Source organism: Mustelus asterias, unplaced genomic scaffold (assembly GCF_964213995.1).
Source record: "Mustelus asterias unplaced genomic scaffold, sMusAst1.hap1.1 HAP1_SCAFFOLD_259, whole genome shotgun sequence".
Lineage (NCBI taxonomy): Eukaryota > Metazoa > Chordata > Chondrichthyes > Carcharhiniformes > Triakidae > Mustelus > Mustelus asterias.
Window position 1 is genome coordinate 110,570 of NW_027590225.1, and position 12,985 is coordinate 123,554.

Sequence of the window (12,985 nt, forward strand, 5' to 3'; positions counted from 1 at the left end):
GTCGGGGGGAGAGTTGGGGTCGGGGGGAGAGTTGGGGTCGGGGGGAGAGTTGGGGTCGGGGGGAGAGTTGGGGTCGGGGGGAGAGTTGGGGTCGGGGGGAGAGTTGGGGTCGGGGGGAGAGTTGGGGTCGGGGGGAGAGTTGGGGTCGGGGGGAGAGTTGGGGTCGGGGGGAGAGTTGGGGTCGGGGGGAGAGTTGGGGTCGGGGGGAGAGTTGGGGTCGGGGGAGAGTTGGGGTCGGGGGGAGAGTTGGGGTCGGGGGGAGAGTTGGGGTCGGGGGGAGAGTTGGGGTCGGGGGGAGAGTTGGGGTCGGGGGGAGAGTTGGGATCGGGGGGAGAGTTGGGGTCGGGGGGAGAGTTGGGGTCGGGGGGAGAGTTGGGGTCGGGGGGAGAGTTGGGGTCGGGGGGAGAGTTGGGGTCGGGGGGAGAGTTGGGGTCGGGGGGAGAGTTGGGGTCGGGGGGGGAGTTGGGGTCGGGGGGGAGTTGGGGTCGGGGGGGAGTTGGGGTCGGGGGGGAGTTGGGGTCGGGGGGGAGTTGGGGTCGGGGGGGGAGTTGGGGTCGGGGGGGGAGTTGGGGTCGGGGGGGGAGTTGGGGTCGGGGGGGGAGTTGGGGTCGGGGGGGGAGTTGGGGTCGGGGGGGGAGTTGGGTTCGGGGGGGGGAGTTGGGGTCGGGGGGGAGTTGGGGTCGGGTGGGAGTTGGCGTCGGGGGGGGGAGTAGGGTTCGGGGGGGGAGTTGGGGTCGGGGGGGAGTTGGGGTCGGGGGGGAGATGGGGTCGGGGGGGAGATGGGGTCGGGGGGGAGTTGGGGTCGGGAGGGAGTTTGGGTCGGGGGGGAGTTGGGGTCAGGGGGGAGTTGGGGTCAGGGGGGAGTTGGGGTTGGGGTCGGGGCGGAGTTGAGGTCGGGGGGGGAGTTGGGGTCGGGGGGGAGTTGGGGTCGGGGGGGGAGTTGGGGTCGGGGGGTGGAGTTGGGGTCGGGGGGGGAGTTGGGGTCGGGGGGGGAGTTGGGGTCGGGGGGGGGAGTTGGGGTCGGGGGGGGGAGTTGGGGTCGGGGGGGAGTTGGGGGGGGGGGAGTTGGGGTCGGGGGGGAGTTGGGGTCGGGGGGGAGTTGGGGTCGGGGGGGAGTTGGGGTCGGGGGGGTGGTGGGTCGGGGGGGAGTTGGGGTCGGGGGGGGAGTTGGGGTCGGGGGGGGAGTTGGGGTCGGGGGGGGAGTTGGGGTCGGGGGGGAGTTGGGGTCGGGGGGGAGTTGGGGTCGGGGGGGGAGTTGGGGGGGGGGGAGTTAGGGTCGGGGGGGGAGTTAGGGTCGGGGGGGGAGTTGGGGTCGGGGGGGGAGTTGGGGTCGGGGGGGAGTTGTGGTCGGGGGGGGAGTTGGGGTCGGGGGGGGAGTTGGGGTCGGGGGGGGAGTTAGGTCGGGGAGAGTAGGGGGGAGTTGGGTCGGGAGTTGTGGTCGGGGAGGGAGTTGGGGTCAGGGGGGAGTTGGGGTTGGGGTCGGGGGGGGGAGTTGGGGTCGGGGGGCAGTTGGGGTCGGGGGGGGGAGTTGGGGTCGGGGGGGGGAGTTGGGGTCGGGGGGGGAGTTGGGGTCGGGGGGGGAGTTGGGGTCGGGGGGGGAGTTGGGCTCGGGGGGGGGGGAGTTGGGGTCGGGGGAGGGGTGGGAGTTGGGGTCGGGATTGGGGTCGGGGTTGGGGGGGGGAGTTGGGGTCGGGGGGGGAGTTGGGGTCGGGGGGGGAGTTGGGGTCGGGGGGGAGTTGGGGTCGGGGGGGGAGTTGGGGTCGGGGGGGGAGTTGGGGTCGGGGGGGGAGTTGGGGTCGGGGGGGGAGTTGGGGTCGGGGGGGGAGTTGGGGTCGGGGGGGGGAGTTGGGGTCGGGGGGGGAGTTGGGGTCGGGGGGGGAGTTGGGGTCGGGGGGGGGAGTTGGGGTCGGGGGGGAGTTGGGGTCGGGGGGGGAGTTGGGGTCGGGGGGGGAGTTGGGGTCGGGGGGGAGTTGGGGTCGGGGGGGGAGTTGGGGTCGGGGGGGGAGTTGGGGTCGGGGGGGGAGTTGGGGTCGGGGGGGGAGTTGGGGTCGGGGGGGAGTTGGGGTCGGGGGGGAGTTGGGGTCGGGGGGGAGTTGGGGTCGGGGGGGAGTTGGGGTCGGGGGGGAGTTGGGGTCGGGGGGGAGTTGGGGTCGGGGGGGAGTTGGGGTCGGGGGGGAGTTGGGGTCGGGGGGGAGTTGGGGTCGGGGGGAGTTGGGGTCGGGGGGGAGTTGGGGTCGGGGGGGAGTTGGGGTCGGGGGGGAGTTGGGGTCGGGGGGGAGTTGGGGTCGGGGGGGAGTTGGGGTCGGGGGGGAGTTGGGGTCGGGGGGGAGTTGGGGTCGGGGGGGAGTTGGGGTCGGGGGGGGGAGTTGGGGTCGTGGGGGGAGTTGGGGTCGGGGGGGGAGTTGGGGTCGGGGGGGGAGTTGGGGTCGGGGGGGGAGTTGGGGTCGGGGGGGAGTTGGGGTCGGGGGGGAGTTGGGGTCGGGGGGGGAGTTGGGGTCGGGGGGGGGAGTTGGGGTCGGGGGGGGAGTTGGGGTCGGGGGGGGAGTTGGGATCGGGGGGGGAGTTGGGGTCGGGGGGGGAGTTGGGGTCGGGGGGGGAGTTGGGGTCGGGGGGGGAGTTGGGGTCGGGGGGGGAGTTGGGGTCGGGGGGGGAGTTGGGGTCGGGGGGGGAGTTGGGGTCGGGGGGGGAGTTGGGGTCGGGGGGGGGAGTTGGGGTCGGGCGGGAGTTGGGGTCGGGGGGGGAGTTGGGGTCGGGGGGGGAGTTGGGGTCGGGGGGGGGAGTTGGGTTCGGGGGGGGGAGTTGGGGTCGGGGGGGAGTTGGGGTCGGGTGGGAGTTGGGGTCGGGGGGGAGTAGGGTTCGGGGGGGAGTTGGGGTCGGGGGGGAGTTGGGGTCGGGGGGGAGTTGGGGTCGGGGGGGAGTTGGGGTCGGGAGGGAGTTTTGGTCGGGGGGGAGTTGGGGTCAGGGGGGAGTTGGGGTCAGGGGGGAGTTGGGGTTGGGGTCGGGGCGGAGTTGAGGTCGGGGGGGGGAGTTGGGGTCGGGGGGGAGTTGGGGTCGGGGTGGGTGTTGGGGTCGGGGTGGGAGTTGGGGTCGGGGGGGGAGTTGGGGTCGGGGGGGAAGTTGGGGTCGGGGGGGGAGTTGGGGTCGGGGGGGAGTTGGGGTCGGGGGGGGAGTTGGGGTCGGGGGGGAGTTGGGGTCGGGGGGGAGTTGGGGTCGGGGGGGAGTTGGGGTCGGGGGGGAGTTGGGGTCGGGGGGGAGTTGGGGTCGGGGGGGAGTTGGGGTCGGGGGGGGAGTTGGGGTCGGGGGGGGAGTTGGGGTCGGGGGGGGAGTTGGGGTCGGGGGGGGAGTTGGGGTCGGGGGGGGAGTTGGGGTCGGGGTGGGGGGAGTTGGGGTCGGGGGGGGAGTTGGGGTCGGGGGGGGAGTTGGGGTCGGGGGGGGAGTTGGGGTCGGGGGGGAGTTGGGGTCGGGGGGGGAGTTGGGGTCGGGGGGGGAGTTGGGGTCGGGGGGGGAGTTGGGGTCGGGGGGGGAGTTGGGGTCGGGGGGGGAGTTGGGGTCGGGGGGGGAGTTGGGGTCGGGGGGGGAGTTGGGGTCGGGGGGGGAGTTGGGGTCGGGGGGGAGTTGGGGTCGGGGGGGAGTTGGGGTCGGGGGGGGAGTTGGGGTCGGGGAGGGAGTTGGGGTCAGGGGGGAGTTGGGGTTGGGGTCGGGGGGGCAGTTGGGGTCGGGGGGGGAGTTGGGGTCGGGGGGGGAGTTGGGGTCGGGGGGGGAGTTGGGGTCGGGGGGGGAGTTGGGGTCGGGGGGGGAGTTGGGCTCGGGGGGGGAGTTGGGCTCGGGGGGGGAGTTGGGCTCGGGGGGGGAGTTGGGCTCGGGGGGGGAGTTGGGCTCGGGGGGGAGTTGGGCTCGGGGGGGGAGTTGGGCTCGGGGGGGGAGTTGGGCTCGGGGGGGGAGTTGGGCTCGGGGGGGGAGTTGGGCTCGGGGGGGGAGTTGGGCTCGGGGGGGGGTAGTTGGGGTCGGGATTGGGGTCGGGGTTGGGGGGGGAGTCGGGGTCGGGGCGGGAGTCGGGGTCGGGGGGGGGAGTCGGGGTCGGGGGGGGAGTCGGGGTCGGGGGGGGAGTCGGGGTCGGGGGGGGAGTTGGGGTCGGGGGGGGAGTTGGGGTCGGGGGGGGAGTTGGGGTCGGGGGGGGAGTTGGGGTCGGGGGGGGAGTTGGGGTCGGGGGGGGAGTTGGGGTCGGGGGGGGAAATGGGGTCGGGGGGGGAGTTGGGGTCGGGGGGGAGTTGGGTCCGGGGGGGAGTTGGGGTCGGGGGGGGAGTTGGGGTCGGGGGGGGAGTTGGGGTCGGGGGGGGAGTTGGGGTCGGGGGGGGAGTTGGGGTCGGGGGGGGAGTTGGGGTCGGGGGGGGGAGTTGGGGTCGGGGGGGAGTTGGGGTCGGGGGGGGAGTTGGGGTCGGGGGGGGAGTTGGGGTCGGGGGGGGAGTTGGGGTCGGGGGGGGAGTTGGGGTCGGGGGGGGAGTTGGGGTCGGGGGGGGAGTTGGGGTCGGGGGGGGAGTTGGGGTCGGGGGGGGAGTTGGGGTCGGGGGGGGAGTTGGGGTCGGGGGGGGGAGTTGGGGTCGGGGGGGGAGTTGGGGTCGGGGGGGGAGTTGGGGTCGGGGGGGGAGTTGGGGTCGGGGGGGGGAGTTGGGGTCGGGGGGGGAGTCGGGGTCGGGGGGGGAGTTGGGGTCGGGGGGGGGAGTCGGGGTCCGGGGGGGAGTCGGGGTCGGGGGGGGAGTCGGGGTCGGGGGGGGAGTCGGGGTCGGGGGGGGAGTTGGGGTCGGGGGGGGAGTTGGGGTCGGGGGGGGAGTTGGGGTCGGGGGGGAGTTGGGGTCGGGGGGGGAGTTGGGGTCGGGGGGGGAGTTGGGGTCGGGGGGGGAGTTGGGGTCGGGGGGGGAGTTGGGGTCGGGGGGGGAGTTGGGGTCGGGGGGGAGTTGGGGTCGGGGGGGAGTTGGGGTCGGGGGGGGAGTTGGGGTCGGGGGGGGAGTTGGGGTCGGGGGGGGATTGGCGTCGGGGGGGGAGTTGAGGTCGGGGGGGGAGTTGAGGTCGGGGGGGAGTTGGGGTCGGGGGGGTTGGGGTCGGGGGGGGCCGGGGGGGGGGAGTTGGGTTCGGGGGGGGGAGTTGGGGTCGGGGGGGAGTTGGGGTCGGGTGGGAGTTGGGGTCGGGGGGGGGAGTAGGGTTCGGGGGGGAGTTGGGGTCGGGGGGGAGTTGGGGTCGGGGGGGAGTTGGGGTCGGGAGGGAGTTTGGGTCGGGGGGGAGTTGGGGTCAGGGGGGAGTTGGGGTCAGGGGGGAGTTGGGGTCAGGGGGGAGTTGGGGTTGGGGTCGGGGCGGAGTTGAGGTCGGGGGGGGGAGTTGGGGTCGGGGGGGAGTTGGGGTCGGGGTGGGTGTTGGGGTCGGGGTGGGAGTTGGGGTTGGGGGGGGGGAGTTGGGGTCGGGGGGGGAGTTGGGGTCGGGGGGGAGTTGGGGTCGGGGGGGAGTTGGGGTCGGGGGGGAGTTGGGGTCGGGGGGGAGTTGGGGTCGGGGGGGGAGTTGGGGTCGGGGGGGGAGTTGGGGTCGGGGGGGAGTTGGGGTCGGGGGGGGAGTTGGGGTCGGGGGGGAGTTGGGGTCGGGGGGGGAGTTGGGGTCGGGGGGGAGTTGGGGTCGGGGGGGGAGTTGGGGTCGGGGGGGGAGTTGGGGTCGGGGAGGGAGTTGGGGTCGGGGAGGGAGTTGGGGTCAGGGGGGAGTTGGGGTTGGGGTCGGGGGGGGAGTTGGGGTCGGGGGGGCAGTTGGGGTCGGGGGGGAGTTGGGGTCGGGGGGGGAGTTGGGGTCGGGGGGGGAGTTGGGGTCGGGGGGGGAGTTGGGGTCGGGGGGGGAGTTGGGCTCGGGGGGGGAGTTGGGCTCGGGGGGGGGGAGTTGGGGTCGCGGGATGGGGTGGGAGTTGGGGTCGGGATTGGGGTCGGGGTTGGGGGGGGAGTTGGGGTCGGGGGGGGAGTTGGGGTCGGGGGGGAGTTGGGGTTGGGGTCGGGGGGAGTTGAGGTCGGGCGGGGGAGTTGGGGTCGGGGGGGAGTTGGGGTCGGGGGGGAGTTGGGGTCGGGGTGGGTGTTGGGGTCGGGATTGGGGTCGGGGTTGGGGGGGGGAGTTGGGGTCGGGATTGGGGGGGGAGTTGGGGTCGGGGGGGGAGTTGGGGTCAGGGGGGAGTTGGGGTTGGGGTCGGGGGGAGTTGAGGTCGGGGGGGGGAGTTGGGGTCGGGGGGGAGTTGGGGTCGGGGGGAGTTGGGGTCGGGGTGGGTGTTGGGGTCGGGGTGGGGAGAGTTGGGGTCGTGGGGGGGAGAGTTGGGGTCGGGGGGGGGGGGAGAGTTGGGGTCGGGGGGGGAGTTGGGGTCGGGGGGGAGTTGGGGTCGGGGGGGAGTTGGGGTCGGGGGGGGAGTTGGGGTCGGGGGGGGAGTTGGGGTCGGGGGGGAGTTGGGGTCGGGGGGGGAGTTGGGGTCGGGGGGGGAGTTGGGGTCGGGGGGGAGTTGGGGTCGGGGGGGGAGTTGGGGTCGGGGGGGGAGTTGGGGTCGGGGGGGGAGTTGGGGTCGGGGGGGGAGTTGGGGTCGGGGGGGGAGTTGGGGTCGGGGGGGGAGTTGGGGTCGGGGGGGGAGTTGGGGTCGGGGGGGGAGTTGGGGTCGGGGGGGGAGTTGGGGTCGGGGGGGGAGTTGGGGTCGGGGGGGGAGTTGGGGTCGGGGGGGGAGTTGGGGTCGGGGGGGAGTTGGGGTCGGGGGGGGAGTTGGGGTCGGGGGGGGAGTTGGGGTCGGGGGGGGAGTTGGGGTCGGGGGGGGAGTTGGGGTCGGGGGGGGAGTTGGGGTCGGGGGGGGAGTTGAGGTCGGGGGGGGAGTTGAGGTCGGGGGGGAGTTGAGGTCGGGGGGGAGTTGGGGTCGGGGGGGGAGTTGGGGTCGGGGGGGGAGTTGGGGTCGGGGGGGGGAGTTGGGGTCGGGGGGGGGAGTTGGGTTCGGGGCGGGAGTTGGGTTCGGGGGGGGAGTTGGGGTCGGGGGGGAGTTGGGGTCGGGTGGGAGTTGGGGTCGGGGGGGGAGTAGGGTTCGGGGGGGAGTTGGGGTCGGGGGGGAGTTGGGGTCGGGGGGGAGTTGGGGTCGGGAGGGAGTTGGGGTCGGGAGGGAGTTTGGGTCGGGGGGGAGTTGGGGTCAGGGGGGAGTTGGGGTCAGGGGGGAGTTGGGGTCAGGGGGGAGTTGGGGTTGGGGTCGGGGCGGAGTTGAGGTCGGGGGGGGGGAGTTGGGGTCGGGGGGGAGTTGGGGTCGGGGGGGAGTTGGGGTCGGGGTGGGTGTTGGGGTCGGGGTGGGAGTTGGGGTCGGGGGGGGGAGTTGGGGTCGGGGGGGGAGTTGGGGTCGGGGGGGGAGTTGGGGTCGGGGGGGGAGTTGGGGTCGGGGGGGGAGTTGGGGTCGGGGGGGGAGTTGGGGTCGGGGGGGAGTTGGGGTCGGGGGGGAGTTGGGGTCGGGGGGGAGTTGGGGTCGGGGGGGAGTTGGGGTCGGGGGGGGAGTTGGGGTCGGGGGGGAGTTGGGGTCGGGGGGGGAGTTGGGGTCGGGGGGGGAGTTGGGGTCGGGGGGGGAGTTGGGGTCGGGGGGGGAGTTGGGGTCGGGGCGGGAGTTGGGGTCGGGGGGGAGTTGGGGTCGGGGGGGGAGTTGGGGTCGGGGGGGGAGTTGGGGTCGGGGGGGGAGTTGGGGTCGGGGGGGGAGTTGGGGTCGGGGGGGGAGTTGGGGTCGGGGGGGGAGTTGGGGTCGGGGAGGGAGTTGGGGTCAGGGGGGAGTTGGGGTTGGGGGGGGGAGTTGGGGTCGGGGGGGCAGTTGGGGTCGGGGGGGCAGTTGGGGTCGGGGGGGGGAGTTGGGGTCGGGGGGGGAGTTGGGGTCGGGGGGGGAGTTGGGGTCGGGGGGGGAGTTGGGGTCGGGGGGGGAGTTGGGCTCGGGGGGGGAGTTGGGCTCGGGGGGGGGGGAGTTGGGGTCGGGGGAGGGGTGGGAGTTGGGGTCGGGATTGGGGTCGGGGGGGGAGTTGGGGTCGGGGGGGGAGTTGGGGTCGGGGGGGAGTTGGGGTTGGGGTCGGGGGGAGTTGAGGTCGGGGGGGGGAGTTGGGGTCGGGGGGGAGTTGGGGTCGGGGTGGGTGTTGGGGTCGGGATTGGGGTCGGGGTTGGGGGGGGGAGTTGGGGTCGGGATTGGGGTCGGGGTTGGGGGGGGAGTTGGGGTCGGGGGGGGAGTTGGGGTCAGGGGGGAGTTGGGGTTGGGGTCGGGGGGAGTTGAGGTCGGGGGGGGGAGTTGGGGTCGGGGGGGAGTTGGGGTCGGGGTGGGTGTTGGGGTCGGGGTGGGAGTTGGGGTCGTGGGGGGGAGAGTTGGGGTCGGAGGGGGGGAGAGTTGGGGTCGGGGGGGGAGTTGGGGTCGGGGGGGAGTTGGGGTCGGGGGGGGAGTTGGGGTCGGGGGGGGAGTTGGGGTCGAGGGGGAGTTGGGGTCGGGGGGAGTTGGGGTCGGGGGGGAGTTGGGGTCGGGGGGGGAGTTGGGGTCGGGGGGGGAGTTGGGGTCGGGGGGGGAGTTGGGGTCGGGGGGGGAGTTGGGGTCGGGGGGGGAGTTGGGGTCGGGGGGGGAGTTGGGGTCGGGGGGGGAGTTGGGGTCGGGGGGGAGTTGGGGTCGGGGGGGGAGTTGGGGTCGGGGGGGAGTTGGGGTCGGGGGGGGAGTTGGGGTCGGGGGGGGAGTTGGGGTCGGGGGGGGAGTTGGGGTCGGGGGGGGAGTTGGGGGTCGGGGGGGGAGTTGGGGTCGGGGGGGGAGTTGGGGTCGGGGGGGGAGTTGGGGTCGGGGGGGGAGTTGGGGTCGGGGGGGGAGTTGGGGTCGGGGGGGGAGTTGGGGTCGGGGGGGGAGTTGGGGTCGGGGGGGGAGTTGGGGTCGGGGGGGGAGTTGGGGTCGGGGGGGGAGTTGGGGTCGGGGGGGAGTTGGGGTCGGGGGGGAGTTGGGGTCGGGGGGGGAGTTGGGGTCGGGGGGGGAGTTGGGGTCGGGGGGGGGAGTTGGGGTCGGGGGGGAGTTGGGGTCGGGGGGGGAGTTGGGGTCGGGGGGGGAGTTGGGGTCGGGGGGGGAGTTGGGGTCGGGGGGGGAGTTGGGGTCGGGGGGGGAGTTGGGGTCGGGGGGGGGAGTTGGGGTCGGGGGGGGAGTTGGGGTCGGGGGGGAGTTGGGGTCAGGGGGGGAGTTGGGGTCGGGGGGGAGTTGGGGTCGGGGGGGAGTTGGGGTCAGGGGGGAGTTGGGGTTGGGGTCGGGGGGAGTTGAGGTCGGGGGGGGGAGTTGGGGTCGGGGGGGAGTTGGGGTCGGGGGGGAGTTGGGGTCGGGGTGGGTGTTGGGGTCGGGGTGGGAGTTGGGGTCGTGGGGGGGAGAGTTGGGGTCGGAGGGGGGAGAGTTGGGGTCAGGGGGGGAGTTGGGGTCGGGGGGGAGTTGGGGTCGGGGGGGGAGTTGGGGTCGGGGGGGGAGTTGGGGTCAGGGGGGAGTTGGGGTTGGGGTCGGGGGGAGTTGAGGTCGGGGGGGGGAGTTGGGGTCGGGGGGGAGTTGGGGTCGGGGGGGAGTTGGGGTCGGGGTGGGTGTTGGGGTCGGGGTGGGAGTTGGGGTCGTGGGGGGGAGAGTTGGGGTCGGAGGGGGGGAGAGTTGGGGTCGGGGGGGGAGTTGGGGTCGGGGGGGAGTTGGGGTCGGGGGGGAGTTGGGGTCGGGGGGGGAGTTGGGGTCGGGGGGGGAGTTGGGGTCGGGGGGGAGTTGGGGTCGGGGGGAGTTGGGGTCGGGGGGGAGTTGGGGTCGGGGGGGGAGTTGGGGTCGGGGGGGGAGTTGGGGTCGGGGGGGGAGTTGGGGTCGGGGGGGGGAGTTGGGGTCGGGGGGGAGTTGGGGTCGGGGGGGGAGTTGGGGTCGGGGGGGGAGTTGGGGTCGGGGGGGAGTTGGGGTCGGGGGGGAGTTGGGGTCGGGGGGGGAGTTGGGGTCGGGGGGGGAGTTGGGGTCGGGGGGGGAGTTGTGGTCGGGGGGGGAGTTGGGGTCGGGGGGGGAGTTGGGGTCGGGGGGGGAGTTGGGGTCGGGGGGGGAGTTGGGGTCGGGGGGGGAGTTGGGGTCGGGGGGGGAGTTGGGGTCGGGGGGGGAGTTGGGGTCGGGGGGGAGTTGGGGTCGGGGGGGAGTTGGGGTCGGGGGGGGAGTTGGGGTCGGGGGGGGAGTTGGGGTCGGGGGGGGAGTTGGGGTCGGGGGGGGAGTTGGGGTCGGGGGGGAGTTGGGGTCGGGGGGGGAGTTGGGGTCGGGGGGGAGTTGGGGTCGGGGGGGAGTTGGGGTCGGGGGGGGAGTTGGGGTCGGGGGGGGAGTTGGGGTCGGGGGGGGAGTTGGGGTCGGGGGGGAGTTGGGGTCGGGGGGGGGAGTTGGGGTCGGGGGGGGGAGTTGGGGTCGGGGGGGGGAGTTGGGGTCGGGGGGGGGAGTTGGGGTCGGGGGGGAGTTGGGGTCAGGGGGGGAGTTGGGGTCGGGGGGGGAGTTGGGGTCGGGGGGGAGTTGGGGTCGGGGGGGAGTTGGGGTCGGGGGGGGAGTTGGGGTCGGGGGGGAGTTGGGGTCGGGGGGGGAGTTGGGGTCGGGGGGGAGTTGGGGTCGGGGGGGGAGTTGGGGTCGTGGGGGGGAGAGTTGGGGTCGGGGGGGGGGGGGAGAGTTGGGGTCGGGGGGGGGAGTTGGGGTCGGGGGGGAGAGTTGGGGTCGGGGGGGTGTTGGGGTCGGGTGTTGGTGTTGGGGAGTTGGGGTCGGGGGGGGGGGGGTGTTGTTGTTGCCGGTACTGCAGTGCAGGCTGTTTCTTGTGAGAACGGAAGCAGTGTGTGTGTTGGGGGGGAGGGGGCCCGGGCCCGGTGGGGAGGGGGCTGTTTACCGGCGGGAGCGGTGACGGTTACTCACGTGCAGCTGCGGCGGCCCGGGCGGGCAGCGGGCGGGGCGGGGCTAAAGGTCAGTGACCCCGACTGGAGCTTTAAAATGGCGGCGGCGTTTTGCCCCTCCGGGAGTAGTGCGCATGCGCAGCTCAGCTGCCGAAGTCATGGTAACGAGGAGCTTTCTGGCAGGGAAGTCCCGATTCTGAAAATATTGTTTAATTTACTTCTCCAAGCTCCGGGAATCTTGAAATTCAAAATATGAATACATAATCCGGCAAATATTCAGCAGGCGAGGCAGTGTCTGTGAGGTCAGAGGAGGGACAGCAATGAGCCCAGAGCTCCAAACACTCAGGTACAAGGCCCGGCCTAACCCAACGCTCTGCATACAAATACCCTCCTCTCACCCTGCTAGTACTTGACCCTGTCTGCTTGCTTCACACGCTGCTGCATCAAAGTCCGATTATTCACTCCAGCACATCAATACCCTGAGCCACAAAGCAGCAGGAGATTAGAGTGAGAGAGAACCCAGAAAGCAGTCAAATAAACTTCCTTTCCTTGATGTACTATTTGAGAAATATGGCAGGGAGTTCTCTACCATGGTCTACTGCAAACTGAACTTCACTGGTCACTGCACACATTGGGATTCATACAGTTCCACGTGATATAAGATTGGTCTTAATCGATAATGTTGTAAACAGGGGCCCAAGCCATTTGCTCCCTCTGCAAGTTCAATGCCGAACTAGGGAGCATAAGGTATACTGCAGGATAATGACGACCCTGATCAGTGTTTATTACTGAAGCTCGAACCGGTCGAACCTCATCGCTTTTGGACCTGAAAAGTGCCCAGTCTACTTCGGGCTTCCCTGGAAGGGCAAGCTATCTCAAAACTTAGTCATACTGCTACTATGCAGTAGCAACACAAGTGGTATTTGCCATTAACAGGATCCTGCCATCAAGACAAAAAGTCATTCTGCCTATCACAAAAATGATATATGAATTTCAGTCCCATGTGATGGTAGGTAGAGCATTGAACAGTACAGCCCAGGAACAAGCCCTTCGGCCCATGATGTTCCATGACGGCAAATTAAACTAATTCCTTCTGCCTGCCCTTGGTCCATATCCTTCTATTTCTTGCATATTCATGTGCTTATCTAAAAGCCTCTTAAATGTCTGCACAACCAGTCCTGGCAGCACGTTCCAGACACTACCACTCTCTGTGTAAAAAAACTTGCCTCTCGCATCTCCTTTGAACTTTCCTCTCTTATCTTACATGCATGTCCCCTCGTATTATTTCAACTCTGGGAAAACGATTCTGACTGTCAACACTGTCTATGCCTCTCATAATTTCTCTCATAACCACTCCCTGATGGGCTCAATGCATTCTATGCCTGTTTTGAGCAAGAGGTCAGCGAGAGCATGCCCTCCACCCTGGAAGCCCTGGATGAACCTGTATCTGAGGGTCACCATTGCAGATGTCAGAGCAGCTTTCTTGAAGGTCAACTCACAGAAAGCAACTGGCCCGGATGGGGTACCCAGATGTGCACTCAGATCCTGCGCGGATCAGCTGGCGGAGGTATTCACAGACATCTTCAACCTCTCTGTACAGCAATCTGAGGCCTCTATCTGCTTCAAGAAGCCAACCATCATCCCGGTACCTAAGAGAAACCAAGCAGCGTGCCTTAATGACTATTGGCCGAAGGCTCTGACATCCATCATTATGAAGTGCTTCGAAAGGTTAGTCATGGCACAAGTCAATTCCAGCCTCTGGGACTACCTGGATCCACTAGAGTTTGCCTACCGCCACAACAGGTCCACAGCAGACGCCATTTCCCTGGCCCAGCACTCAACCCTGGAACATCTAGATAACAAGGACACCTATGTCAGACTCCTATTTACTGAATATTTGTTGAGGTCAAAAAGGAGGAGGTATTGGGGTTCTTGAGAAACATTAAGGTAGACAAGTCCCCAGGGCCTGATGGGATATATCCAAAAATACTGAGAGAGGCAAGGGAGGAAATTGCTGGGGCCTTGAAAGAAATCTTTGTATCCTCACTGGCTACGGGAGAGGTCTCACAACACCAGGTTAAAGTCCAACAGGTTT

At 71.5% G+C, this 12,985-nt stretch overlaps 2 protein-coding genes across 3 annotated transcripts in view; one reads left to right on the forward strand and one right to left on the reverse strand.

Moving 5' to 3' along the window:
- LOC144485979 (uncharacterized) overlaps positions 1-10,959 on the reverse strand; it is a 49,614-nt gene extending 38,655 nt beyond the window's left edge. Inside the window, exon 1 of the mRNA XM_078204073.1 lies at positions 10,913-10,959. The gene's annotated coding sequence lies outside the window, so the exon portion shown is untranslated. The remainder of the gene's footprint in view (positions 1-10,912) is intronic.
- A 69-nt stretch (positions 10,960-11,028) lies between these two features.
- The window catches only part of LOC144485980 (nuclear GTPase SLIP-GC-like), a 228,496-nt gene continuing 226,539 nt past the window's right edge, over positions 11,029-12,985 (forward strand). Inside the window, exon 1 of one of the 2 annotated variants that reach the window (XM_078204074.1) lies at positions 11,029-11,236. The gene's annotated coding sequence lies outside the window, so the exon portion shown is untranslated. The remainder of the gene's footprint in view (positions 11,237-12,985) is intronic. The other variant, XM_078204076.1, reaches the window with a different exon arrangement.